The sequence below is a fragment of the Melospiza melodia genome, chromosome 3 (assembly GCF_035770615.1).
Source record: "Melospiza melodia melodia isolate bMelMel2 chromosome 3, bMelMel2.pri, whole genome shotgun sequence".
NCBI lineage: Eukaryota > Metazoa > Chordata > Aves > Passeriformes > Passerellidae > Melospiza > Melospiza melodia.
In genome coordinates this window covers 65,077,782-65,105,766 of record NC_086196.1, presented here as the reverse complement: position 1 = coordinate 65,105,766, position 27,985 = coordinate 65,077,782, and the positions used below count along the sequence as shown (strand labels likewise).

Below are 27,985 nucleotides of genomic sequence, written 5' to 3'. Positions count from 1 at the left end.
GACATGTCAGTACTCATTTTATTTTCAGATAGGGTGTTAACACCATGTCATGCAACATCCATAACTATTAATTAAGACAGTGAATATGTAACCACATCCAAATGACAACAGAAGTCCATATCATCAGCAGGTTTCATAATTCCAGCAGTCAAATTCCTTCTCTCTGTTTCATTCCTGGTACTGCAAATGTGTTACAGAGCATGAAGCAACAGGTTTTTGATGTATGTTCCATCACTGTCTTCACAATCCTCTCATCATGTGCTAAGAACAGGTGCACTGCAAAAGGTAACAATATTTTTTTGATTTTAGTATTTGCCTGGCCTAGATGGGTGGGCAGGTGATATGATAAGTGAACTAATCACGCTGTTCTGAAAATGTTACTATTAACATAACATACTAAAAGGTTACAGGCAGTGTTACCTGACCTCCTGGATATGTTTAATTGTTACATTTTGTTAGTAAACCCAAAACCACCATTCTTGGATTTCTGCAAGTCCTACAAATATGAGTGGCAAATTTAAGCATAGCTCTCCAGTAGGAATTGTATACTTGGATTATTTTTTTAAATGTAATACTATACATAATACTTAAATTCAATACTGAGAACTGTAAATAATGTAACTATATTTAATAAAAGTAGATTCAATACTAAATTTCTGGTGTATATTTTCCATTATGACATGCTTGCTCTTTGGGAACAATGGTCTGCGGTCCTTATATACTGAATTTCTAGAGTAAGTGTGTTTTCATGAAAGACACAGAGGAAAGTACCTCCCTGTTGTATATTTTCTATCTTGGTACCAATATTTTGGAAATGAAGATGACAGATTATTGAATGGATTTGCTTATCTACTTTTCTAAGTGTGCCCATCTGAACACACATAGAAGAGCTGGTGTGATTTTGGTACCCCTGAGAGGAGATAAAAAGGTGGAGTCTTTGAAGATGTTGGTACCATCACACAAGAGATCTGTCTAAAAACACTGCACAGATCATCTCTAGAAAAGAGAAGGAAGTCAGGTTATTTCTCACTTCTGACCATTTTATGCTTTTTCCATGCCTGTGTTCCCTTGCTGCTAACAGGATTATTCACACAAGGAGCACAATAGCACTTTAGCCTTGAGCAGTTGGCCTCCACACTGATACACAAGTGAGCACGTCAGCTAGAGCTTGCTGTGATGCAGGGAACAAACTAACCAAGAACTGGACTGTTAGAAGTCACAGATAACTGAAATTTATTTTACTCATTTCTGTCACAGGAAAGTATTTTCTAAATGTGTTATGTCAAAACATCCCAAGAAGTGACATGTAATCCAAGGCACATGTTTTATTCTTGGTTACATTTGCAAATTGAATCTCACTACTTTCAAGGCATTTTGAATTTAAAGTAATATTGTTAAATGCCTGTGTTCTTGATACTTAACTAAAGCAGTGACACAGGAATATTCAATAAAGGACTTCAGTACAATAATTCATTTATTCACTGAATACCTTGTCTTAACAACTGACAACTTTTACAGATCTGATCTCTCTCCAGAGATTTAGTAATTCTCCAACATGCAACAGCAAGAGATGAGGAGATGATAAAAGAGATGTATAGCACTTTTCATATTCAAATAAATATCCACCATAAAAAACAGGTGCTTTTCACCAGCTACATCACAAGACCTTTCAGTGTTTGCTCTCAGCTTATCAACTCTTCATTTCTTTAAAAGCCTATGACACTCAATGTCTTTACAATGTCAAGTCCTGGTAAAATTTTCAAGAAAACAAATCCCATGTGTTTATCCTTCTAAACCTACAATGGTGTTCCTCACACTGATTCAGCCTGACTCTCTCTACTGTGCTAAGTTGTCTCAGCAATTTCCAGCATTTCATACTTCAAGGCAAAATAACTTGTCTGTAATTTTGTCAATTTCTAAGGCCAGTATTTCTGCACTTGAAAAGTAGCTTGAATGTAAGGGGCAGTGCATCAGTTCCTCTGTATTACTGTAACAATCCCACAGGAAAATTCTTGATTCAAATGATGGACTCAGAATATGAAATAGCTGCTGTTTCTTAAACATATACATCCTCTGTAAATCTGTGCTCTGCCCATGACATTGTTCCACTAAAGACAGACGTACTTAGAAGAAAAATTTCCATGTGAATGGCAAGACATTTTGCAATCATTGTGTGAATGAAAAGGGGAAATTACAATCACCAGTTTTAGACTATTTTATTTATATCAAGAAGTAGATGTTTCTAGCGTTAATTAAAACTCTGTTTAGATTACGAGAACAGTGAGATCTCGTCCAAGATAAATTCATGGTTCATTTAAAGTCATTTGTACCTGTAGTTTGGATTTAATAGACCAAAATGAAGATATGTATGGGGAAGGTATGTGAGTAAAAAGTGCATGCAAAGCAGTGATGTGAATAGTGTGAAAGAAAGAAAGAAAAGCCAAAGAAGGAAAAATAACAGTCTGGCCAGATGCTGCAGAAGTTTCTACTCACCTGTGATAGAAAGAGGTGCCAACAAAACTGGCCCTTGTTGAGTTCTACATTAATACAGGAATTCTACAAAACTTATTGTCTTGATCAACATGTGGGTTTGCATTTTCAAGAGTACAGATCTAAGCCTGGCCATCATTTACATGATGTATTTTGACACAAAGCATTTCTCGTGTTGCTGCTTACTATGAAATTTTGTTTACAAAGATAAGCATCACTTTAAAAGGTGATAAAGACACAATGAACAGGAGACAAACTTTTCAATTGCTAGCCCATTCTATAATGTATGTAGAGTATACTTAAAAAACAGGAATGCCAGTTATGTTTGCAAGTGGCTTCAGATTAACAAGGGCAGATATAATCCAAAGTACTGCTTAAAGGTCAGTGAAAGGTTTAAAGGTTAAACCCTGCTCCTTTTTTTTTTTCACTTCAGACTCCAAGGGTTTCAAAAACAAAGGCCATTTCTACTCTCAGCTACACTAGTGTGAATTTAATATTCACAAGTGCTTGGTCTTAGTTGGATTGGTGTGGATTTACAGCAGAAGGACTTCCAGCCCTGGCCCTATACTGCTGCTTCGCTGCTTCGTTGAGAGAGCAGGCTTTGTTCAGCTGCCACTTCCACCTAAAAGAAAAATAGATATAGCTATATCTGTATCATCTATATCTAACTTTCTCTGTGAAAATTTGTCCATGGATTTTTCAGAGCAGAGAAGCTACACAAAATACTCTGAATACACTGTAGGTTTGAAAATACATATAATTGGGAAAGGTGAATTTTCATATTAAACAATCTTTTTTGATATTCTTTGTCTAGAAGCAAGAATAACACACTTCCATCAGCAGTTCTACAGCATTTTTGAATGTGGTGAAAATGTTGGATTATATTTTACTGTTTTTTAACAATAAAATCATCATTTCCTTAATTCTATAATAACTTAACAGGAGCTATACCGCTGAAAAGAAGAATGTCTTATCTCAAATGAGGTTTCCAACTAAGATAATCTGAGGAAATGTGTAACAACTGTGATCCTAGGACAGCTTGTTTTTCTACTATTAGAAGTAATAAAACCATACTATTTAGCAAAATCTTTAAAAACCGTCAGCCAATATACAAAAATATTTACATCTTTTCTTCCTGGAGAAATAGTTCAAGTCTCTCCCTTTGTGTCCACACTTCCTCACATTTCCTGAGGACAGAAAATCTTCCAGGGCTTGGAAGGTTCAGGGTCAGTCCTGAAACAAATTGCAAACATGATACACTTGAGCTCAGCGGCGCTGCCTTCACCTGCCAGCCACGCCACCCAACAAAAATCCATCCAAATATTCTCTCCTGGCTGGGCCTGTAAGCAGTCACTGCTGGAGAAAGTTACTTCAAGAAAATGTGGAGAGTTTAGTGATAAATATATAGAAAGTTTTCAAACCACATTCTACAAATTCCCTTTGGGCACCTTCCCACAATGTTGTCCTGAGAGGTAGCTGGGTCAACAGCAGCAAGGAGCCCCATAGGATCCCTTAATTCCCTCTTGGTCCTACAGGCTCTTTGCATTTCCCTGTTCTGCTCCTGTGCCCTCAAGATCATTCTTCCTCAGATCCTTCCATTTCATATCCCACTTCTGTGATGTCTCTTCAAGTGTCCTCTCACAGTCTCCACTGCTCCCAGAGCTCCTGTTCCCATTCATACCATGTTGTCCTGCCACTCAGCCATGCCTGCACAGCACCATTCCATGGGCAGCTCTCACCCCAAGGTCCCTGCTTGGTTTCTAAACCAGATAGCACTATGGATAGGCTTTTTGTCAAGTCATATTTTTAAGCCTTTTTTTCTCTTTTGAAGCTCTCTGAAGAAACCAGACGAGATTTAAGTCATCATCTCATGCAGAATGAAAGATGAAGTGTTGCATGAGAGACAAAAAAGAGAAATGGCAGCCTTTTTATAATACATCCAAAAATACAGTACAGTTTTGGGAATTGCAGCTGGTTTTATGACCCATCTGACAACTCATGGCTTGAAAATCTGTAAGATGTTTCCTTCCCTTGATCACATACCTGTAAAAGCACTTCCAGCAGAAGTATTGCCAATGTGACCTTGTAGGATTTTTTTTCCCCTTTTCAGCCATTGTAAACAGTCATACAAAAAAATTCAATTGCTTGGATATGGATAGAAAATAGACCCACAAGAATGACAATTTGGGCAATGTATACTCATTTCAAAAGTCAAGAAAATATTGACAGAAAACACTTCTGCATTTTCCACTGGAATTACTGAATATATTTGATTAAACATATAAACTTCACTTTGGTATTCAAGTTCACCAAGCATGTTTGGAATAACAATTATTCTATTAACATACTGACATGATCTAGTCAAACAAAATTAAATGTGTTTTGGGGTAATAAGATGTAAAGCCTTATTTAAGTATTGCTGCTTTTTTAAAACAATGGAGAGACAGCGATATCTGCAGAATCAAAACAATATTCCCACAAAAACTGTAAATTAAAATCATTAACCTCAGCCTTGACATAAGCTTCTTTTTTCCTCAGGGGCATGGACCAGCTGTCCTCAAAAAGAAATTTTAGTTTCAGAAAGCTCCTAGGAAAAATAAACAAAATACAACGGTATACTATTCATAATGTACAACAAGCCGTCTCTAATTCTGTTCCTAGTCAGTGTAAGGCCAGAAGAAAAAATAAAAATGCTTTAAAACGAAAAAAATTTTGTAGTCTTAGAGATCTGGGAAGCATTTGAAAAAGTTTAAGTAAGGGATCACATTCAAACCATACCATTGGCTTAACAACCTGTACAAGCTCAAGTGCACCATTTTATGCCAGATTTCCCAAACTGTGAAATTCACATGGTATTTCTTACCTTGCTCAGAGCAGCTGACAGACTTTAGCTTGTCTTATACTTGATTTTCTTTGTTCTCTTGCCTATTCTGTTGCAATAGGGTCTGGCTTTTAAGCATTTTACTGTGACATCTTTGTTATCTGTTACCTCAAATTTTTTGACGGTGCCATATACACATACATGATGCTTTGTATGCAAGGTTCAAAACTGCTGAACTTGTGCACCCAAGCATTAACCTACATGCAAGAATAATCTAGTTAACGAAAAGATGACCAGGGAAAGCTGAGTCTGTCTGTAAGCTCAGGATGTGAGAGGGAGCATGGGCTGTGGCTGGCACTGAGAGGACCCAAAACCGCCACTGACCCATTGCGTGATTCCGAGGAAGCCATTTCACCTTTCTGTTGTGCTTTTCTTCTCAGCCCTCATCTCTCCAACCTGCCAGCCCTTCACAGCAAGATCTGTCTCTTATGATATATCTCACAGCAGGAGCTCAGCTGGGGCTTCCAAATTAGAGCTGATTGGGAATTTTGCAATGAAATGAATTTTCATTAGGAAGTGCAGCTCAGTTTCAGCGCAGTTCTGCAGTGCAGTTGTGGGGATGCTCACCCAATATATGAGGAAGTAAATTCAGATAATGACTCTGAAGAATGCGTTGTTAAAGGAAGTAGATCCCCTCCAGGAGGAACTGTGGAGTGCACCTTGCCCAAGGATAACTATCAGGCTGTGGGTGAATTGACACAGTCCTCTGCAGTTAGAGAGACAGCAGGTCAGGAATTTGAACCCAAATATGCATGGGGAGATCACGTGTTCTTTTGGTGAGAACTGTGTTTGTTTGTTTGTTTGTTTGTTTGTTTGTTTGTTTGTTTGTTTTACTAAAACCAAGCCTTCTAAAAGCACTTATGTTTGCTGCAAGAGAGCACTGGAGCATCAGTGGAACGCTGAGAAGTTTCATGGGTAGATTTACTTGGCCTAACTTGGTTCTGCTCCAAACCCTGCCTGCTGTTAACAGTGAGATCAGACGTATTTTAAATTGTAAAACACTTACAGTCTAAAGGAGACAACTTCAGAACAAATCATGACCAGATATCTGATGAGCCTTAATGACAAAGAGAAAGAGATTTTATTTTTAAAATAATTAAAAAGATAAATAGGAAGGCCTTCTGGTAATTAGGAAAAAACCAAGCTGTCCCCAGCATGAAGAAGGAGACCACAGCAGGTAGGTATGGTCAAAGGGAATAATCAGATCAGGAATTCAAAAGAAATAGTAAAAATATCAGTAAAGAAAACAGGACATTAAAGTACAGAATTAGGGGAAGGTGATATGGGACTCAGTTAAGTTTTGATATGCTCTAACGAGAGAAGATAAATAACCAGGAACTTGAAGTAATATCACTACAGTTTTTAGAACATTTCTTTAGTAGCTTCTGAGTATTAATTCTGATGAAATACACTAAAGAGAGAAACACTTGAGAAATACTGATTTTTACAAAAAAGGTTCTGTTGTTACAAAGCTGATCTCCACTATGCACCAGCATAAGCTGCTACCTGGACAGAACATTGCAGCATTACCAAAATGGCAGTGCTGAAGGGAAGATGTCTTTTCTCCATTTTCTAGTCCCACTTCAGCTCCTCTCAGTGTCTGCTGCCATAAAATACCCTGTGTGAGTAATCCAGAGAGCAGCTGAGTCACGTTCAATCCCCATGGTCACTTTGAGCTGAGTGTGACTGCATTCCCATGTGGCAGCTCCGAAGAATATGCAAAATGTCATTTGCTGAAATGGCAACTCTGTAAATGTGTCTCCAGGGGGCATTTTGTACAAAAGTTAACAATATTGAGAGGACCATGTCTCTTAGGCTACAGATTTGTACTGGGTCATGCGCTGCTCTGTCTGAGCTTCTGTCTACCAAACACCAACTCTGTGTGCAGGCTGTGGAGCTGGGATGAGGATCCGGGCTCCAGGGTAGCAGCAGTCAGGACACAGTCTGCTGCATGGTGCTGGCACTGCCACTGTGCTCACCTCCCAGGAGAATTAAGGCCAAAAACATAAGCTCACCTTGAGAGTTTCCATTCTCTAATTGCTCACTTCAGACTCAGCCAGAACGAATCATCTTTCCAACTTGCAGAGCAGTATTTCAGGAGAGTATAGCAAGCCCAACTCTGGAGGTAAGCTCAATGACAATATTGCATCAAACGTACAGATTACTAACAAACTTCTTGATTAGGCCCCTTCACAATGAAGACAGTAAGTAACTCCTCCAGTACAAGGTGATGGCCTGTGTTACTTCCTCAGCAACAAACAAAAAAACTGTGCTCTTTTAAATTATATCACTAAAACCACCAACGAAGTATGGAGTGTTTTGGGGGAAAAAATGTTTGGCTGTGAACCGTCTGCTACATAAATGCAGATTAAAATGAGAAAAATTTGAGACAAATAAGCACTGACCTGTGAGTGAGAGTTAAAAAAACATGTAGATGAATTCAGAGATGCAGTCCGGTGATGGGAAAATATCCAGGGTAATAAATGTTTACAGAAGAAAGTTCTGTGGATGTTCAGGCAGGGGAATAGCAGTGGTTACCTCCTGCTGAAATATCATAGCCGCAATGAAGTGGCAAAGACAACAACTGACATGTCAGAGACACATAAATCTGTCCTTACAGGACTGACAACTTGGTCTGATTGCTCTCCAAAGATAACTTTATAACTTGCTGAAGTGTGACTTAAGGATGCCCTGGAGCAGCACTAACCTGTGTACCTTTCTTGTGGGTAACTTTTTATAAGCTATAGCTTTAGTTAACAGCTTATGCAATTTTTCATTTGACCTACGGGTGTCCCATGTGGGTGGGATTTTCAAAAACACTCAGGCCCAAATCCACAAAGGGATTTACACAGAGATGATTGCACCCATAATATGTATTAGGGAGCAGAGCAGAAACTTGGCCTCAATTTAGCCTGTAATCTAGCAAGGATACAGGAGAGGGTCTGCCACACCCTAAATGTTCACCAGGAAATCTACCCATGCTTATTGGTGTGAAATTGCTCTGGACTGCGGTCATGCCTTAGCTCTGCTCCTACTAAAATTCAGTAAAACTGGGTATCAGGCAAGTGTTTTTGAAAAGGCCAGTATGAATTTTTTCTTTTCCTTGCTCTATCTTCAGTGCTTTCTGAAACACCTTTTAGAAAGAAGTACTTGAATTTTATTGTCAGGTAGACCACTTTGGTAGGAAAAATGTGTGTGGTTTTTATTTCAGTGTTTTCTTTTTCAAGTGAACTATTGAACACACACACAAGAATAAAAAGGATGATAAAAAGGACAATAATACAATATCCAGTTTGGTCCCAGTGATGTTGGCTGTGCTTAATCTGAAGCTGTTGATAGTCTCTGCATGCAGCTTGAGATCTTTGAGTACATCCTCCCTTTTGATGCTGGCAAAGAGCAGGGGTGGTATCTTCATATATGTCAAATACTAGGAGAAATTTTGTCCTCCGTGGGAAATAAGCCACAAGCAGCAGTGTGTCTTATGAATAAGCCCTTAGGGAAGCTGCTTTATTTCCTTTTTTCCACCATCTTTTCACAAAGCCAAACCATCCCCCGTGGCATTTGGACACACAGAAGACAGTTGCATTTGAAAGGCCATAAGCAGACAAACTAAATAAATAGATGTGAAAAGCTGAATCCCTTGCAATGCCAGGCTGGGAAAAAAAAAAATTAGGTGCCAAACTGGCAAGTTATGCATGAAGGCTCAATGCTGATCTGCTTCCTCTGACCCAGAGAGTTTTTGGTGAATGTCTCTGAAGAAGTGCAAAGAGCAGGTTGGTGTGGCCTCATGCCTGTGGAGCAGGCAGAGGTGTTCCTGAAGGATGGTGTAGCACCAGAACATTGCAAGCTAAACTCTCAGAGCCATGTTCAGACCCCAGTCAGTGGCAGAATTTACACTCCTCTGAGTGGGGAGAAATTGCCTTTGAAGCTGTAGAAAACCCCAAGGCTCTTTAGAGCTCCTGGGACGCTTGACCATGGTGGTAGCAGAACTTACTCATCTGGCTTTCACCAGGACAGGTAGTAAGTGCAGCAAACTGAACTCAGGGTAACCTGAGGGCTGCAGAGTGAACTGGAGAAAAGCCTTTGCTTGTCCTCTAGGAGCAGTGCTAGGGAAAAGCCTATAAATTTTAGAATTTCTAGATCCAAGCACAGAGCCTCTGCTGGCTTCCAGGAGAGTGTCAACTGCAGATAATTAGCCAAGGACTTAAAAGCATAATAGGGCTTCATTTCAAAAGCATTTAAAGATTGTTTTTCACCCCTTCAGGACAAGCAAAGCATGGTAATACTGTTGGCTGTTTTAGTAGTATGATCTAAGAATATAATAAAAACTGCTGGAAAAGGCGATATTTTCTCTTAGACCGACTGTTTTAACTAGGAGGGAAAAAGCTTTCAGACACAAATCCTCCTTTGTATACAAAAACCCTCCTCCAGATGTTGCTTTCAGCTATTCTACTAGAAGATGTTTCTTCCTCTTAAACTTTCTCTTGGAAACAAAGTGAAGTCTAAACTGTGTTCTAAAGTGGGTGATCTATGTCTGCACAGTAAATAAGCACTGAAAATGTTAATTGGGAAAGCTGATGGACTCATGACATTTCCTAAGACTGACATGATTTTGAAGTTAGTCAGATAAGAGATTTTTCCCCACTGAGCATATTTTTTAGGCATAGGGACTTAAAGTCACATCCTTGCAGGAAGTGATCATGGATTATGTGAACGCTTAAGTCCTAAGAGTGAAATATGGATACTGTGGAACAGATATAAGAGGGCACAGGACTTGTATTAGCATGTCAGTGGTAAGGTGGAAGTTGGTGTAGGGAATGGGAGAAGAGGAAGGTAGATTTTACCCTAAAGCACTTCCACCCTGGCTCCTTTTCAAAAGTCAAGTAAGTATTTTATGCTGCATGTCATATCAAGATTTACAAACTCTTGCCCTCACTGATAAAAAAATACCCGTTAAATGCAAGTAATAGAAAAATCAATTATATAAAAATAATTTCAGCTACTTCCTACTTCATGGCATGATCTAAAGAATTGCTGTTGTCCCTCGGTGCCAAAAATGCCCTCTTTGTCACATAAATTACACCATTCACCATTTGCTGCAGAACAAATGTTCTTGTTGGTTCTAGCATTTAGTTCCTTTTGTGCTTTCTAGCTCTTTGATGGGAGGAAATCTGGGCATGATGCTTTATGATCATAGAACAAGGAAGTAGGTTTCTTTTTAAAGAAAAGAACTAAGGAACTAAGATGTTTCTTTTAAGTATTCATTGCAAAGGCAGAGAAAACTAAGGAAAAGTGACACCCAAGTACTGTCTGCAGTCAGATTTAGGGTGAATGTTCTCAAAAACTGTTCTATATTCTCGACTTGAGCATTTTGTCCAAAAAGTTGATGAAGAACTGCTGGAAAAGGAATAGAAAACCTAAAGCAGAATAGTCTTCTAGATCCCTGAGTCCAGGGCAGGTACGTTGTATTTCTGAGGCTGCTTTAAAATCTAAGTCAGCCTCTCTTGACCTATTTTGGTACCTAAACTAAATGAGGATGGTAACACTAGGTGCTCTCACCTGTTTATTTCCGGTTAGTGTTCATTTTAACCACAGGTGCCACCAGAGACCCTTTCTTAGAGCATTCCATTACTTTGGCCTGCCTGGAGGGTTTCCCTCAGCACTCCCAGATGCAGGAGCAGTATAAACATGTCCAGTGCTGCAGTGATAAGCAAATTCTTTGCAATAACCTAGACCTCAGCATGTGGGCATATTCATACATGAGCAGTAAGGCACATCCAGCATCAGCCTGCACAGAGCACATCAGGTAACACAGCACAAGTGCAGAAAGCAAGTATAAATGAGCCTTGATCAAACAGTTTCTACTTCATTTACTCTTGCCCTGCTCTGACTGGTGTAACTTATAATTAGTCTCTGCCGGCAGTGCTGTGGTACCAAAGAATGGTGGATTAGGGAGAAACTCTAGAATTTCTCCATAACTTGACAAGTCATAACCTGAAAAGCTACACTTAGCCCATTAAAGATTTTTCACAGTGACATTTTAGTGCAGCTAGGGAAATATGCCACTGTGCCATTTATCATTTTCAGGCCATGGACAGTGGAAAGGAGGTTGCTATGAGGAACAAAATAAAATAGATTACACGTATAGAAGTGAGGTGAAGAATACTGATAAATATACACTACTGAATGTCAGCAAATGTCACTTGAGAAGCCATTTGCAGCTACCAGAACAGCCTGCAAACCAGCAAAAGTAGCAAAACCAGGCAAAACAAGTTGGGTGTACTCACTTCCACATGAATAAGCAATAAACCTCTCTGAAGTTACACCAGAAAGTTGTTAAACTTGATAGATGAATCTTTTCCAAATTGTTCTGTCGCATACTGTATGTGGCTACAAAGGACTCTGGATGGTTTAAGGTGAGAAAGAGAAAGCATTGCAGAGAGTGCAACAACTGAAGCATTTTTGTTCAAACATTTGTGTTCTGCTTTGTTTTAAAGGGACAGTATGAACAAAGAAGTGATTCATCAGACAACTTTTTCTTCCATAGGGCTGCTCTTTTTTTTGTCTGAACCTCACTATCAGAACTATTGCATTACCACCATTTCTCCTTTAAATACATTTGCCATTCTAGCAACAGGACTTAGAGTTAAATCAGTTTGGGTTTGATCGGCAGAAATATTGCAAATTCAAGCTTTTCTGCCAAAAAATTTCTAACAGTATCTATCTAGCATGTGTAAGTGAAAGACCTGCAAGACATCTATCTTTGTGGCAGCATCTGAGTTGTAGATCTATGGATCAGCTCCATTTTGGGTTATAGACATGCTGACCTAGAAAAAGCCCTCCTTGTGAAAGTTACAATACTTGAGAGACAATATAAAGATTCCTTCAGGCTCATTTGAATCTGTGCTGTCTGCAGCCTCTTGAACCACTGTTCTTCATTGATTATAAACTTAAAATCTATGACTCAAAAAAAATCTCCTAGGAAAATATAGTGGTTCTTAAAATTTCAGAAACTCTGTCTGCTTTTATATTAAATTTTCCATGAGATTCTTCCTCCCAAATTCTAATTTATCTTAGCAAAATCAGAGACAGCCTGCATCATTTTGATTTCATGAGACTGTTATCCCCAGACATCACACTCATGCAAATTTCAGATCAGTTTTGTTTTCATTAGTGAAAAGCAGCAACGTGGATCACATAAATGGGGTCACACAGGAACTCCTTTATTCAAAATATTTCATACATGCTAAGATATGCTGTTTGTAGAACTATTTCAGTCAAACTTCTCACCATATGTTCATGTAAAAGCTATAAACAACCAGCCCTACGATGGCATCCTAAAGCCAAGGAGTTTAAATCTTTGAAGAGAACAAATTTCTTGTACTTACAAATCCTGTAGATGGAGTATGGGCGAACCTTTCTTTCTTGGGCAGGATGTTTATACAGTGAATTTTCTTTGTACCAGTCTTCACTCTATTCTTGCAAAATCAAAATCAAAAGTGATCCCTATTAGTCAAACCAAACACTTTATTAAATTAAGTGTAAAGCCTGGTTTAGAAATTAACAATGAAAATTGGAAAACAAAGATTAAACAGATGGATTGAACTTTCCTGAACCGCTCTCCACTCCTCTCTCTCCCCATTCTTTGAAAACTGAAGTAATCTTTGAGGCAAAACAGGCATTTGACAGCATCTGTCATACAGAAGTTCTGTAGATGTTTTGCTGCTTCTTTGGTCTTGTTTTGAATCTCTCTGTCAATTTGAATACACGCAACAGAGTCTCTAGGAGTGATGCTCACCCACAAGCTGAGAAGGCAAGGACCGTGTGGGATGCAACAAAAGGGAAAAGATCTATCAGTTTGTTACTCCATCATGAATATCCCCAAAAACTTCTCTTTTTACACAAAAGTGTGCAGTTTGGTGGAAAACACAAGTAAGCTTATTTATAATTTATAGTTGAAATTTAATATGTTACATAATAACATGCCTAACTGTTTTTCAGAAATTCTGAGGGGTAATACATTTTCACACACTCGTCTTCAAAAGAGACAAAAATACAATTTCTCAAAGGGTATTTGAAAGGTAGAAACGCTTGGCCAAGAGATTTTAAATAAATTCTTGAACAAATAGGCAGCGCATGAATAAATATGCTGATTTTGCGACAAGCACTGGAAAAGAAACTTCTGGTTAGCAGCCTGCTTAACCTCATGAATGGTTTAGTCCTTCCTTCCTCCATCCTAAGCACGAAAGCTGCTATCCACACCCCAGATTGACCTAAACCACTGAATGTGATAGAGAAGTGCCTACTGATGCTGGATCAGGCCTGGCAGCCCCCAGGCTCGACCCTGTAGGCAAGAATCAGCCCAAAACCTGCCCGTGCTTCCCCTTGGCCAGAAGTCCTTCCAATGCAGGTGCTAAGGTACGTGCAAAATGTTTGAATTGCATGATCAGACAGCCCTGGTCCTTTGAAAAAAGTAGAAATGTTGCCTGAATAAAACAATAATGGTTTTGCTCTGGTACAGATGGCAATAATGAAGAATCACAGTTTCTGTTATCAGGTTTTTTGATGCATTTGTCTGAGTAAAAGGAACATACAATTCTAAAGGGCAGGAGAAGAAGATTGAAAGTTTTTGCCCTTTTTTATTTTAATGGCTAAACATTGTAATGCTAGCTAAACACAAATTCTTGTCTGTTAATAGGTTCCTCTAGTTTGTAATAAATAGGAATGCTAATGACTAAAATTTGGTATTTGGTATGCATTAGCTTTTGTAAGTCTTTTCTTTACAGGCTTCATTGACATTCAATATGGCAAGCTTCTTTTGAAACATATTTATAAAATAACTACAGTATAATTAAACCAACAAAGCCATCTTTTAAGTAAGATAAATAGCTCAGTTTTTCACTCTGTAAATTTTTTATTTTAAAGAGGAAAAATAGTTATACTCAATTCTACTCTATATTTCATTTTGCATATAATATTTTCCTTCCGTTTGCAATCTGTGCGTATCTAATTCTTGACAACTGTGATTATTAATAAATGTGCATGAAAAACATGCTTCAGAGATTCTTCCACAAGAATATATTTTGTTAATGAGAACTAAAACATATCTTGACAAAGACAATATAGGTAATACATATGTGTGTATCTACATATTTCAATAGCTAATGGTGGTGTAGTTAATACAGAAAAATGGATTAATAGATGTGGCAGGTAATACTCGAAGTGGATGCTGTTTGATAAATGTAACTAAAAATATTTTAATTATATGAAAGCAATAGGTAAATAAAAGCAATTATATTCAATTTAGCTTTCAGCTTGTGAGCATTTTCTGTAAGGTTTAATAGAGGAGATAGCCTGTGCAGAAGGCTAATGGTATAGCCACTGCTAACATTGCTCATTACGGTTTCTAAGCAGTACTAATTCTGAGGTATTTCTCTGGAAGACTACAGTGTTCTTCATAAGGGTACTTGGAGCCTGATAAGTCTAATTCATAATAACATCTACCTCATTCAGAAGATTAAAGTTTACAGAGTCCTCAGCATTTTGAAAATCTTTATACTATTCAGAACCACGATCATGTTTACTTAAGGGCAAGGTAAAAAGTGATAACTCGCACTATAATAAGTAAAGTGGAACCTCATAACTGTTTCTTAAACACTGTCCTCTACCGGCACAATAATATTGAGACCCCATTTACGGTATGATGAATAAAAACAGTTGACATCATTGTTATAACCTTTATTTAAAACTGTTACCAAGGTTACTAATTACCATCACTGTGTGCAACAGGTCCCTCTGAAGCAGTATCTTTACAGATGAACTGTAATGTGTAGGGCTGTAATAAAAGGCATAAGGGATTATGCACAGGCAAAAATGCTGAAAATCGCACAAACACATCTACATTATTCGGTGCATCACTTTGCAAACCCTCGCTTTCGATGCTGAAATACACAATGCGGCTTTTTGTTTAATTCGAGCTTTTAGAGAGACGTTAACTGTGCCCTGAAGCGGCTTCACAAATGTCGGGGAGCAGGAGAGGTAGGGACTACAGTGACCAACAAAACCTGCTGCTGCTGCTGCTGCTGGAAAATGTTCTCACCTCTCCTCCACTCTTCAGGGGCACCTGGTACACGGGGAAACCTGCCTGCGTTGTGTCGAGCAGGAGAGAGCGCGGAGCAGGCGGGGGCAGCCCCGGGCCCGCATCGGGGGGAACTCGTCCTTGGTGCCGGGGTGGCTTCAGGGCAAGCGGGGGGACAGGTGACACCCCGCTCGGCCACCACCCCGCCAAGCCACGCCACCCCGCCCTCAACTTAGTGACACAAATCCGGGCTCTTAAAGTCTTTGCGACTGATCGTACTCGCTCATTTATAAATAATGATCTCCATATAGATGCATAACAACAACATACCACGAGTGTTTGGGGAGAAATCCGATTAAAGTCTATAGCTTTTTTTCCCCTCTCTCCCGGAGCAAAAGTCCTGCCCCAGGTCAGCAGCCGCGGCCGGCCCAAACTGCGGGGTTAAAGGGAAGAAAAGGCTCCAGGCGGGAGGGGGCTGCCCGGCCCGGACGGACGGAGGGAAGGAGGGAAGGAGGGAAGGAGGGAAGGAGGGAAGGAGGGAAGCAGGGAAGGAGGGAAGGAGGGAAGAAGGGAAGGAGGGAAGTAGGGAAGGAGCCTCAGCCGGGCGTTTCGGGGGGAGGGAGCCACCGGCTTGGCTCGGGCGTGAACTCTGCTCCCGGCCCGGTTCCCCCCGGCGCCAGCATCCCGGCTCCGCCCGGCCCGGCCCGGCCCGGCTGGGGTGGCGGTGACGCAGGAGCGTGCTTTGCTTTCCTCTTTGGGGCGATTTAGGGGAACTGGAAAAACAAACATCGGGCCGCTTCATGAAACGGTGGAGAAAACTCCGAAGGGAATGAGAGCGGGGCACATCCTTTTAGAGGAAGGACAAGGGTTCTCTGAGGAGGGAAAACAAAAGATGACAGTGGTGGCTGTAACCCCACCATGAACCAGGGACCTTCTGGCCATGCTCGGAGAGCTAACCTCCCCGGACTTCCCATTACCTCTCCATGACACTTCACTAATGCTCACACAATGGCCAACTGAGCAGTTTAAGTAAAGATATTTTAACCTGAACTAAACATTGTCTCCAGACAATAGGATGCAAAGCAACATCTGGTACCACACACAAACAATGCTGTGCAACAGCATATGCTCGACGTCTGGAAGTTTATGTCAACGCTAAGCAGTCGAGGCATCGCTGCTTGGCATGAAATCTTAATAAATGGCTGTTTGCTGTGCTTCCGAGACGAGCATCTAGGATCCTTCCTCTCAGGGCGTCCTCTTCAGGCTGAGACTGCCCGGCAGGACATCTTCGGACCCCATCCGCGCCTCCTCCCTCCCGCCCTCGGAGCAGAGCAGCAGTGAGAAATGCCGCGGGGAGGGCCCGTGACCGGCCTGGGGACAGCCCCGGGTTCGCCTCTCTCCCCGCTGCGGCTCCGGCTCGGCCGCCGGCGCCGGTGGAAGCGGCGGAGGCTGAATGGCCAACTTCAGGGAAGCGCTCCTTTAAAGAGGAGGCTCTAGGCTAATGAAACAACGGGAGGTGACTATTGCAAACAGCTGTTCCTCATACATATTTCATTATACAATCAGATAATGCGTCTTACCACCTTCTCAATTATTCACAGATAAACATTTTCAAGACGTTTTGACATCTGTCTTAGGGCCTGCTATTAATTTAGTAATCACTATGGTTAAAAATGCATGGGGACCGCACCTCACAATAACTCGGATTTTTCTTACGGAAAAACTATCCTAAGAGCTCGCCCTAAGCAGCTCATGGGGTCAAAGAGAGCCCCGAGATGGAGGGAGCGCAAGATCTCTGCCCTGCAGCCCTGGGGCTGCCGCTCCGGGGGGCAGCGCCGTCCCCCCGCACGGTCCCTGTACTCCCGGGCTGCACAGCGCCGGCCCCCGGATCCCTCCGGAGCTCCCGGGAGAAGAGACGGGCCGAGGAGGCCGAGGGGGGGAAGAGACGGCGCCTTCCCTCGCAGGCGAGCCATAGAAACACCCAGAGAAGTCGCGTCTGCCCCTTCCGTCGGGCGGTGGGCACAAGCGCCGCCGCCTCTCCCGGCGGGCGGAGCGCGGCTCGGCGGCCCCGGGCCGGCCCGGGAGAGAACCCGGGACACTGCCCGGCCGGGACAGCGCTCCGCCCGCCCTCCGACCAGCCTGCCTGCCGCCCGGGGACAGCGGGCAGCCCTGGCAGCTCCCGGGGCTTCGCTCCCCGCGGAACAAAGCCCTCGGGTCCCCTGCCGGGCGGCGAGATGCGCTCCTCCTCACTGAGCGTCGGTAAACTTTGACAGCAAGTTTGTTTCACTGCTGCCGAGCTGGTTGTAAACCCGCAAGGCTCTAGGAAGTCGCAGCATCTTAAAACTGCCTCTTGTTCTCTTCCTTGGCAATTATCCCTTCTCTCAAAATAAAGCGCACACCACCCCCAAAGCGCAGCTGTACACGCGCAGTACCAGATGTTACACATGAGCATTACAGGGCAAGTTAAACCAGCAAACGCGAAAATCAAATCTCGACAACTATTTCAGACATTTTATTGATTAAATTAAGCCACTCAGAGCCTTTCCTCCCTCCCCTTCCCCAGGTTACCTCTTTTTAACCTCAAAATCCACACACAATCGGCGCCTTTCACGACCCTGCCCCCCTTCCCTCCATGCCCAGGTAAGCTGATGGAAACGCTTCCGCACTTCCCGCTCCTGCTACACAGGATCTTGATCACAACTAGTTTCTAGAGCCGCGGTCTCGACAGCGATAAGGGGAATCGTTTTGCAGAAGGAGCAGGTCCCACGCGTGAGCCAGCACAACGAGGGAGAAATGGTGTTTTTATCCTGGCCGGACTCCTCTCCCCGTCCCGCGGGGCACGGCCTCGGCCGCTGCCCGCCAGTTCCACCAGCTCCCAAAGCGCTGGCCGACCCCGACCGGCGCATCCCGGCTGCGGCGGGGCTTGCCCTGAAGCCCCAGCCACGGTCCCGGCCGTGAATTTCATTTTAATCGCACTGCCAAGTAAAGTGCCGGCACCCAGGACGGAGGACCTAGGAGTGTAAAGGCCTTTCTGCCTCGCAGGTGGCGAAAGGCAGAGAAGGATTTGGGAACAGCCAGAAGAGGGGATGCTCTGTGAAAAGGAAATGAGAACTCTTAGTGTTCCCTTCAAAGTATAGCCCACATTTGAATACCTTGCCTTCTCTTGAACACTCTGTAAACAGCGAAAGGGTTAGTGATGAGCTCTGAGCCTCTGGTCCAGATCCACCTGGAAACCATGATTTTAAAAGTCAGAAATAGGGGAAATCGGGCTGCGAATGTGCGGAGGGGAGACCTTTCCACCTCAGCAGCATTCATTATATTTTAATGTGAAGTGTCAAAAGCCCGCTGGAATCTTTGCCGCTCTTGAATGGGTCCTGCACTTGCTCAGAGCCTGCACCGACCTGGCTCCTGACTTAGGCTCTCTAAGTCCTCGTAGAGTTTCAGCACTGTACTCACAACTTTTGCCCCCGCAGAGCCGTCCTGCTCCCCGTCCCTGCCCCAGCCTCAAGACGTCCTTCGCCCTATTGATGTGTGCTACAGCCAAACAGGGCAAAAAGACGAGAATTGTATTCGACAGATGCTGCTCACTCGTGAATAACAGGTTCAGCGCATACGGTATCTCTCGCCATTATCCTGTAAGTTAATATCGAGTAGCAATAGCTGTCTAAATATCAAAATCTATTTATAGGGGATGCAGAGCTATGACCTCTCCATCTGACCTTCAGGAACCGCAGGCTGGAAAACAGGGCAAATGAAGAAAGGAAGGGGGGGAAAGGATAAGCCCAGGATTACAATGGAGATTCGTGCGTGGCGGAGCTGGGCTGGGCTGCCTTTGTTCCCAAATCCTGAGAGGACTTGAATCCTTGGGACGGCACCGGCCCTGCGGCCCAGGGGAGGAGCGGCTCTGTCCGGCTTCTCTGTGCCCTGCCGCGATCGCGGCGCTGCTTCTTCCACTTCTGCACAGCTACAGAAGTTGTTGTTGTCGGGTTCTGGGTGGGGTTGGTTAGTTTTTCTCACAATAAGAAGAAAAAAAAAAGCAGGGGGAAAGACAAAAGAGCGCCTTGACTAAGGAGCAGGTCTCTGTGAGAAGTGAGGGAGCAGAGAGCTTAGCAAAGTGCAGACTCACTGCTTAGGAAATAATTTTGCACGGGGGAAAAGAGGTGTTGGGAGTGTTTTCTGATTTTGAGCCTCATAGCCTTCGCAGCGCTAACAGCGAGCGAGGCTGAGGGAGTTTTCCCAGTCCCTCCCCGGCTAGCAGCAGGATGGGGGAAGCTGGGCGCTCCCGGGCGCTGCCGGCGGTGCCTGGGGCCCCCGGCAAGGCGAGTGTCGGGGCCTTGGGCAGGGTCCCCGTGACAGCCCGTGACAGCCCTCGGGGATGCCCCCCTTTCCAGCGGGCGGGAGGGGGAGGATGCTCCGGAGGGTCCCGGAGCAGGCATCAGTGTTACAAAGCGCATCCCCTCGAGGGGAGTTGGAAAAGGGAGGATAGCAGGGGGGGCTAAGAAGAAAAGAATAATCCCAAAGTACTCTTTTTTTTTTTTTTTTTTCCCTCTTTTTATGGAGTGCGCGTCCAGTCTGAATTAACAACTGCGTAAAACTCACTAACCGCGCACCCGCCCTCCCCCGGCCCAGCCCCGGCTCCCGGCGGTAACATGGCGCCTGCGAGCGAGAGGAGCCCTTTTCCCGGTGCTCAGCAGTGGAAATGTGCTCCCTGAAGGTCACACCGGGCGACGCGCCCTTGGCTGCCGCGCAGGGCCGGGGCTCGGGCCCGGCCGCCATCCCGCCGGGACAGCAGAGCCGCTCGGGCAGGTCCCCACGGTCAAATGTGCCCGGCCAGGCTTTCTCTTCCCCTTCAGGCTTCTGTGTCTGCCGGAGAATCCCACCCCATCTTCCCTCGCTGTCTTATTAGAAAGAAAAAAAATAAATCAAGAACTCTGACCAAAACACCCAGCAATCGACCACCTAAGCCAGCCCGGCGCTCCGAGGGAGTTATTCCTTGTGTCTGGAAATTAAAAGGCTCAAATCTCCTACGTGACCATGTTGAGACACGGGAGCGCTGTTCGCAGCTACTTCAAAGCGGCAGTCCCGGTTGGTGTGGAGGTCGGAGCTGCTGTTCTTCAGTAAGAGAAGTGTGGTTCAGGAGGCAAACTCTGTCCCCGGCGGGGTGCGGGCTCTCTTGCCGCCGTCTGAGTGCACCTACCAAGGGAAAAGAGAGGCAGGGCTGCTCACCGAGCTGCTTAAATGTTCTCTTCTTTCTGCTGCCGGGGGCTAAGCAGGGAGCAAGCTTCTCTAGCTTTCCGAATAAAATTAGAAAGGTGATTTTAAAAATTGCTATTCTTGGCATTTGCGTCCCACTTGAGAAAAGTGTGTGTGGGGAAAAAAAAAAAAAAGGATCTCCCAACTCCCAAACTCTTCTCAACACACTTGGTAATAATCTCCTTTTAAATCTTGGGACTTGCTACCACATTATTCTCCGTGATATTGCATTCCAAAGAAAATAGACTGGGTATTAGAAGAGGAATCCCTTCTTCCTAATGAATATTTACCCTGAGGTCATTACATCCGTAATGGTCCTCGCTAACTTACCTTGCTCCCCTCTTTCTCTGCTAGAGACTGGGATTTCAATCACAATGCCCTCGATTTTAAAGTGCCGTGTACCATTTAATGGCGGGGTGCAGGAGAGGTTAGAATATTATTGACTTCATGCAATATATAAGATGGATGCATTTAAGACTTTTAACTTTTTGTTGCAATGACATGCTGTATTTTTATGAGATACCTATTATGCAGACAGAACCATTGTGCTGTAGCTGCCTCACAGTTGCTGGATCGTTTCTATCAGATGAAAGATTTTGAATAGTTTTCTTTCAACAATGCATCCTTTTGGTCTTGATACAAAGAACGTAGGCATGGTATACACTTAAACAGCTCTGTCACAGAGCAAGATTAAATAGAGTATATATCGAACCCTGTCTGCAGTATAATACGTACAGGGAACAGAATGGAGCTCCCTCCTCCGCTGAAGGAGCACATTAAGGTCTGATGTCCTGGGAGCATCTCCCAGGTTTCCCTTATCTCTGATATTTCGTTAAGCTGTTAAAAATCTCTACAGACGGGCTTTAAAATCGGCTGCTTCTCGCAGAAAGACGGAATTTGATGACAGAGCCTTTTAACAAAACCCACTGCTGGCGCTCCAGGAAAGGGACAAGTCGCGCTCTATCCAGTCCCCCATCTCGGCCCCCGCGCCTGTCCCGGGCAGGCGGCTTTTCCCCGCCCTGCCGCGGAGGGAAAGAGGGGCCCGGGTTCAGCTCAGCCCCCGGCGTGGTGTGCCCGCCGTGTGCGCACCCGCGGCGGCAGCGCGGGGCCGGCTGCGGGAGGGGAGGGCGCTGCCCGCGGTGCGGGGGCACAGCCCGGTGCGGGATGCGGGGGGCAGAGCCCGGTGCGGGGGGCTCAGCCCGGTGCGGGGGGCTCAGCCCGGTGCGGGGGGCGCTGCCCGGTGCGGGGTGCAGGGGCACAGCCCGGTGCTGGGGGCACAGCCCGGTGCGGGATGCGGGGGGCACAGCCCGGTGCTGGGGGCACAGCCCGGTGCGGGATGCGGGGGGCACAGCCCGGTGCGGGGGGCACAGCCCGGTGCGGGATGCGGGGGGCACAGCCCGGTGCGGGGGGCACAGCCCGGTGCGGGATGCGGGGGGCACAGCCCGGTGCTGGGGGCGCTGCCCGGGGGGCTCCGCGGCCGCGGCCACCCCCGCCCCGCCCGGCGCTCGCTGAGCGACTGGAGCAGAGTGCACGTGCTGAGCCCAACTCCGCCGTGCCCAGCTTTGTGCTCGCCGCTGATTGAGTCCCCACATTAAGCTCGAGATCCTTTCTAAGCAACTGCTAAGAAGTCAAGAGCATCCTTGCTTGCTTTCTCTCCGTGGCCTTTCATGCCCTCAATTTGTTATTCTACTGACACTTTTCTTAAAGTTAGCGCCTAGCATTGAAACATTAGCAACAAAAGCCCTGGAAAATCTCTCCCTCCTCACCACTAAATCCTCTAATGGGTCTGTGCCTGTCGAATTTTTATTTGATTTCCAATAATCTCTAGCGCTTCAATATTAAACCTACCTCAGCCCGGTACCTCACCTATGGGATATTTTTCAGCGCTGCTTTGGAAAGTAAAGACGCTCAGATTTCCTTCCACGTGCACCCACTAATTTATAAATGAGTGTATACAGCTGTCTTCGTGTATATCTGTGTCTCTGTATCTGCAGTAACGCTTTCATTTTGTGTCAAAATAACACATCCTGTCACTCCACGCCAAAAGTATATTTATGGAATGAAATAGCACCGCAAGCTGCATCTTCTTTATCAAACCTTCATTTCTGTTTTACCCAATTGTTCAATATCTTTTCATTTCTTTTCCTATTTTAAAATATGTATTACAGTAATTGTTACTTGGAGGTCTTTTGTGTATCTATAGCTCCTTTGATTCATATCTTTTCCTTTCTTTTAATCTTGTTACACGAAATTATATACACATTTCTCAGGAAATCCAAGGAGCATAACTTGATTAAATAAAAACTCCCTAATCCTCGAGGTTTGCGGCAAATACCAATTTTTAAAGTACACGTTCCTAACCCATGGGTTTTTTGAATGAAGATCCCTAAGTCCTCTTCACTTTATTACACGGATTTGGTGAAATGATTCTTCAGGCTCTCTAATTTAAATAAGTTTTAGTGTGAACTAAGAATGAACATTATCCTCTAACCTGAGGTCAAGTGAAGGGTGATTTACATGACAAAGAATAATTCCCATTTTGTCCAATATGAAACAACTTCACCTTCGGCATCATTAAGAAGAGTTTAGCACTTTCAGGGCTTTGGGGGTTGGGTTTTTTTGGTAAATAGTTGGCTATGTATAGGGCAATTTCCCTTTTATAAATCACAATACAAAGGCTGACTTCTTGTGCTCTTGAATTTCGGCATTATTTTTATAGCCTTAAGTAGAGTGAATTTGCACCTGCTGGTATTTAAACTTTAACATATTAGCTGGGGAGGACTTATCAACCCAGAGCACTGCCTCGAAGCAAATTAACAATCTTCATTAAAGTAAAGGTGGGGGGGGGGGGGAGGGGGAGAGATGTGACCATTTAAGACGCTGTCCCGGATCTCTCCGATCTATACAGGTTCCAAGTGGATTATTTGGGGTCTTTACAGCAGCAGAATAACCGCTTTACTCCCCCTCCCCCCAACACATATTCGCTTCCAAATTTCTACTTCTCTCCCGGCACTTTAACCCTCTCGATACCTGCTTGCCCTCCGCATGGAGCGGTGCCCTGCGGTGCCCTGCGGAGGAAGGTTGCGAAGAGGCAGGGGCAGCTGGACTGAGCTCCCCGCCTCAGCCTCGGCGGCCTCCTGCTCCCAGCACACCTCCCTTCAGGAGCGCTTCCCCAAAAAAATCAACTCGTGCTCTTGGTGGTTCCTTCTCTCTCTTATGGTCACTTGGAGCTGAGCTTGCTCCCTCTCCTCCTCTTCCTCACATTCACATACCCGCACGCACACCGCAGGAGCCCGTGAGGAAGTGATCTTAATCTAAATATCAAACTTACCGTCCGGAGCATCCTGCCTTGGGAAAGTTCTGCTCTGTTGGCTCCCAAAGTTAAGGAAATCACCGCCATCCCTCATTAAGAGCTCAGGTCTCGGGCAGAGGGGCTGCTGGCCGAGGGCCACGGGCGGGGAGCTGAGCCCCCGGCTCTGCCCGCCCCGCGGGGACCCAGAGCCCCTTCCCCGCCTGCGGCCCCGCTCTCGGGACGGGGAGCCCGGGATCCCTCCCGTGGGCACGGCCGCGGCTCCGGGGGACACCCGCACGCTCCCCGCGGCCGGAGGGGGCCCGGGGCAGCCACCGGCTCTGCCCGGCTCCCTTGCGGGGCTGGAGGGGTGCTAGTGTGCTTGTTCGCAGCTACACCGGGAAAGTGGGAGCATTTCGTGTTTACAACCGGCTCCGGCTTGTATTGGTGAGATGTAGTTCAAGCAGCGCTCCTGTGTGTCGCGGGCTCTTAACTGGAGCTTTGCTCAGTCATTGAGAGCAATAGAAAGTATATGGAAATCAATATATAGACAGTGTGGAGGGCAGATAATGGATTCGAGTCAGTGAGTGTTATAATCTGCATTATGGGCTTCCTATTGTTTAGACTGAGCACAAATTTCCAAAGGGTGAAGTGTTGGGTTTGGGTCCCCCCCGCCCTCCCTTCTTCTTCTTTTTGGAGGGCTTTGTGTGTATAGGGGGAGGGGGAGTGTTAAATCCTCCAGCCACAATTATCAGAGTACACCCACTCCCCCCTTCCCGCCCGCCCCATCTGATTTTAAAGGTAGTGCTTTCACGGCGAAGCTAATGACTTTCATTTAATTGAACATGCCCTGATGTAGCGGATTGTTCTCGCAGCCCTACGCCTTTGTTGCTTTTGGGGGGAAATAAAGCTAATCAAACCTTTTGTCACGGCCAAATTCTCCCTCAGGGTCTCCCAAACATTTGTTTGAATAATTCACCTCAAGAATTGAAAATACTAATTGATTTTAAAATGCCAGCCCGGAGGGACGGGGAGCTGGGGGGTTGGGCTGGGGGGGAGCCTGGAAATGAGAGGCGAGCGGCGAGCGTGTACCTGCCGGCAGCGGAGCCTCCGCGGCCGCGGCCGGGCCGAGCTCTCTCTCCCCCCGCGGGCTGCGCTGCCCCCGCCGCCGCCGGCCGCGCTCTCCGCGCCGTCCCCCCCTCGGCCCCGTGTCCCCCTCCCCACCGCCGAGCTGCGCCTGGTCACCTCGGGGCCGGCTTTTCCGCTAAAGTGCCGGCGGTGGCAGGGGTGGGCTCCGCCGGGCGGGGAGGGGATCCCGGTCCGGGCGCCTCGGCCCCATTCAGGGAAGAATTTTGATGCGATTCATTAGAAGTAACGAGTTGACATAAGGTAAATCTACATCGAGGGGGCCTTTCTTTGAGTGCATGGGGAAGCTTCATTAACCATCGCTAACAAGGCGTGCAAATGCTCTGATTGGGCAGCTTTCTTGTAACGCCAAGGCCTTAGCAGGATGCCCACCTAATGAGGGTCACTACAAGAGACTGATAAAATATTCAAATTTTCCGTCGCACCAGGAACTTTGCACTAAAAGAGAAAGTTGAGACAACTGTGTGCTTGTTTACCTTGGGAAGGCACACTCGGGGGAGAAGGCATCTGGCTCTGACATCTCCATCTCCCACAGAAGCCCCGAGCTGGATGGTCGCTGTTTTACGGACCTTTATTTGCTGAATTCGTCAACAGATTTCCCCCCGCCTTCCCTCCTTCTCCGCCATTCTAATTGTGTTTCTCTCGGATTTAATGCGCCGATTAATAAATAACCTGTCTGCGAGGTTCCGCACTTTTCTTCGCTTTTCTTTCCTTTTTTTTTCTTGAAGATTTATTAAAATCAGCCTGATGGCTTTAATGACACGTCAATCATTTCGAAGTTGCTGCTTGTTGCTAATATGTCAGACTCTGTACACATCACCGCTACTTTCCTCTCCGCAGCGTTTAAAGCCTGTCCCCTCCTCCCCCCGCAATTTGTTTCTTCAAGTTTTCATCGCTAGGTTACGATTTCTAATTAGAGCTAAGTATTTCACTTAATATTTAATTTAGACGCCAAGCACATATATCATACCTAGATCAGTCAATCAAGTGTCCCTTGTTGATAATGCTACATCATTAAGAGTTGTGTTTAATTCAGGAGCAAGCGACTGCACGGCTGCTGCTGCTGCAGAGCAGGTAACTTTCGACTGGCGGGAGCTGCCAGCAGACCCAGAGGGATGGGGGAAAGCAGCCCAGCCCAGCCGGGAGGCGGCTGCGGCTTCCTCACCTCCTCGGGAAAGTTTTCTGCTTCCCAAGCCGTCACCTCACGGCGGAGGCGAGCTGCATTCCTTTCTCACTTTTCCTTTTTTTTTTTTTTTTTAACTGATTTTAAAATTGTTGGTATTTCACCTTTCCCTCATCCAGCCTCGGTGTTTATGCAAAATAAATCGTGAGAGGGGTCCCCGGAAGTTTAGCTTGGAAGCTGAAGCAGTATTTTGGACCACTAATTAAATACCCCCTCGACTTCTCAAGCCAATCCAAGCAACTAAAAAAAACATCACTTGCCACTTGTTTGTTATCACGGCCGGTACAGCACACACCGCATCCACAGAGCTCTGTTACGCCAGCCGGATGGGCCACATCTTACACACCCATCAAATGCGCATTCATTTATCCCGGGAAATCGTGACTAAAGAAAGAGAGGAAGAAAGAAAGAGGAAAGGAAGGAAGGAGGAAGATAGATGTGTTTTTAAAGATAGCATCCGTGCAAATTTGTCAGCCCTTGCCCTTGCAGACTGACAAAAATGCAGTTATATCGTTGTCTTAATAACATAAAAAGCCTGACGAGACCAACGCGATGGGTTCTCCTTTACCTGCCCCCGGCTCTCCCTTTCTCCCCCCCTTGGCTTCCCCCAAGCCGCGGCCGCAGTGCTGCATTTTCCTCTCGCCGGTACCTCGACCGCTACGCCCCGGCCCCGTCTGAACCGCTGCCTCCCCCGATAAAAAAAAAAAAAAATAATCAGCGCTCGCAAGCGTCGACTGAGTCACTCCCGAGTCAGGATTAAGGGGCACTAACTAGGCAGCAGAAAATCGCAGCCTCCTGGGAGCGACCATCAAAACAAGCAGTGAAATAAAAGAGCTTCTCTCCCTGCTTCCCTTCCTCTCCCCAGAAAAGTCCTTCAGGTTGGCAGCCCGACACACACACACGCACACAACTTCGCCGGGCTCCCTCCAGGACAGAGCCCTGGCTGGCCCGGGTTTGTTTAGGAGGAGGTTTTTGGGGAGAAGGGGAGGGTTGCTCCCCTGCCCTGCAGAGCCGCATGTCATTCCAGCAGCTGAAACAATAAATCATGCGGGACCGAGTAAGACTGACTGGGAGCGGACGGCAGGTTCCCCGGCCTGGAGAGGACGGCCATGGCCGGGGCACAGGGACCCCGGGCCCCAGCGCGGCGGTGGGTGGGGAAGGGCCGGGGGCGGAGGGGAGGCCGCGCACCCCCGGGCGCTGCCCCGCGGGACCTCCGCCCGCCCGTAACAAACTTACAGGATCCGGAAAGGATTTCCCCAGCCGAGAGGGCAGCCGCTGCCCGGCCCCGTCCGCCGCCGCCGCCGCCGACCGCGCCCGGCTCCGCGCCCGCCGGGGCGCCCCGCTGCGCCGCCGCTCCTGCGCTCCTGCGCTCCGCGCCCCTCCGCGCCCGCCCCGCGGCGGCGGCTGCGGCTGGGCGCCCGGCGGGTCCGGGCTCGGTATTAGCCGATCCCATTGACAGTTTGCAGCCAGCAGCTGCAGTCATTAAAAGCCATTTACACCCTGGCCTCCTCACACAAAGCTGGAGCGCCAACAATTATCTGCTTGCACATTTCAGGACATGAGAGTGTGTCCCTAACAGGCTTAGGGGAGCGCTGAATCCCCGGCCGCGCTGGGCAAGCGCAGGATCTGCTCCCCGAGGTCTGGCTGGCCACCACCGAGCCTCGG

The 27,985-nt window shown here is 45.9% G+C and overlaps 1 long non-coding RNA gene across 2 annotated transcripts; it reads right to left on the bottom strand.

Moving 5' to 3' along the window:
* On the bottom strand, positions 1 to 27,643 carry LOC134415980 (uncharacterized). 2 transcript variants are annotated; one of them, XR_010027151.1, is made up of 7 exons: positions 27,557 to 27,643; positions 20,386 to 20,642; positions 12,760 to 12,844; positions 11,659 to 11,773; positions 4,996 to 5,077; positions 3,615 to 3,723; positions 1 to 276 (listed from the first exon to the last, which is right to left on the bottom strand). It is a non-coding gene; the product is annotated as an uncharacterized LOC134415980 (long non-coding RNA). The 2 variants fall into 2 exon arrangements; XR_010027150.1 differs by lacking the exon at positions 27,557 to 27,643 and adding an exon at positions 24,034 to 24,161.
* Between the last annotated feature and the right edge of the window lie 342 nt (positions 27,644 to 27,985).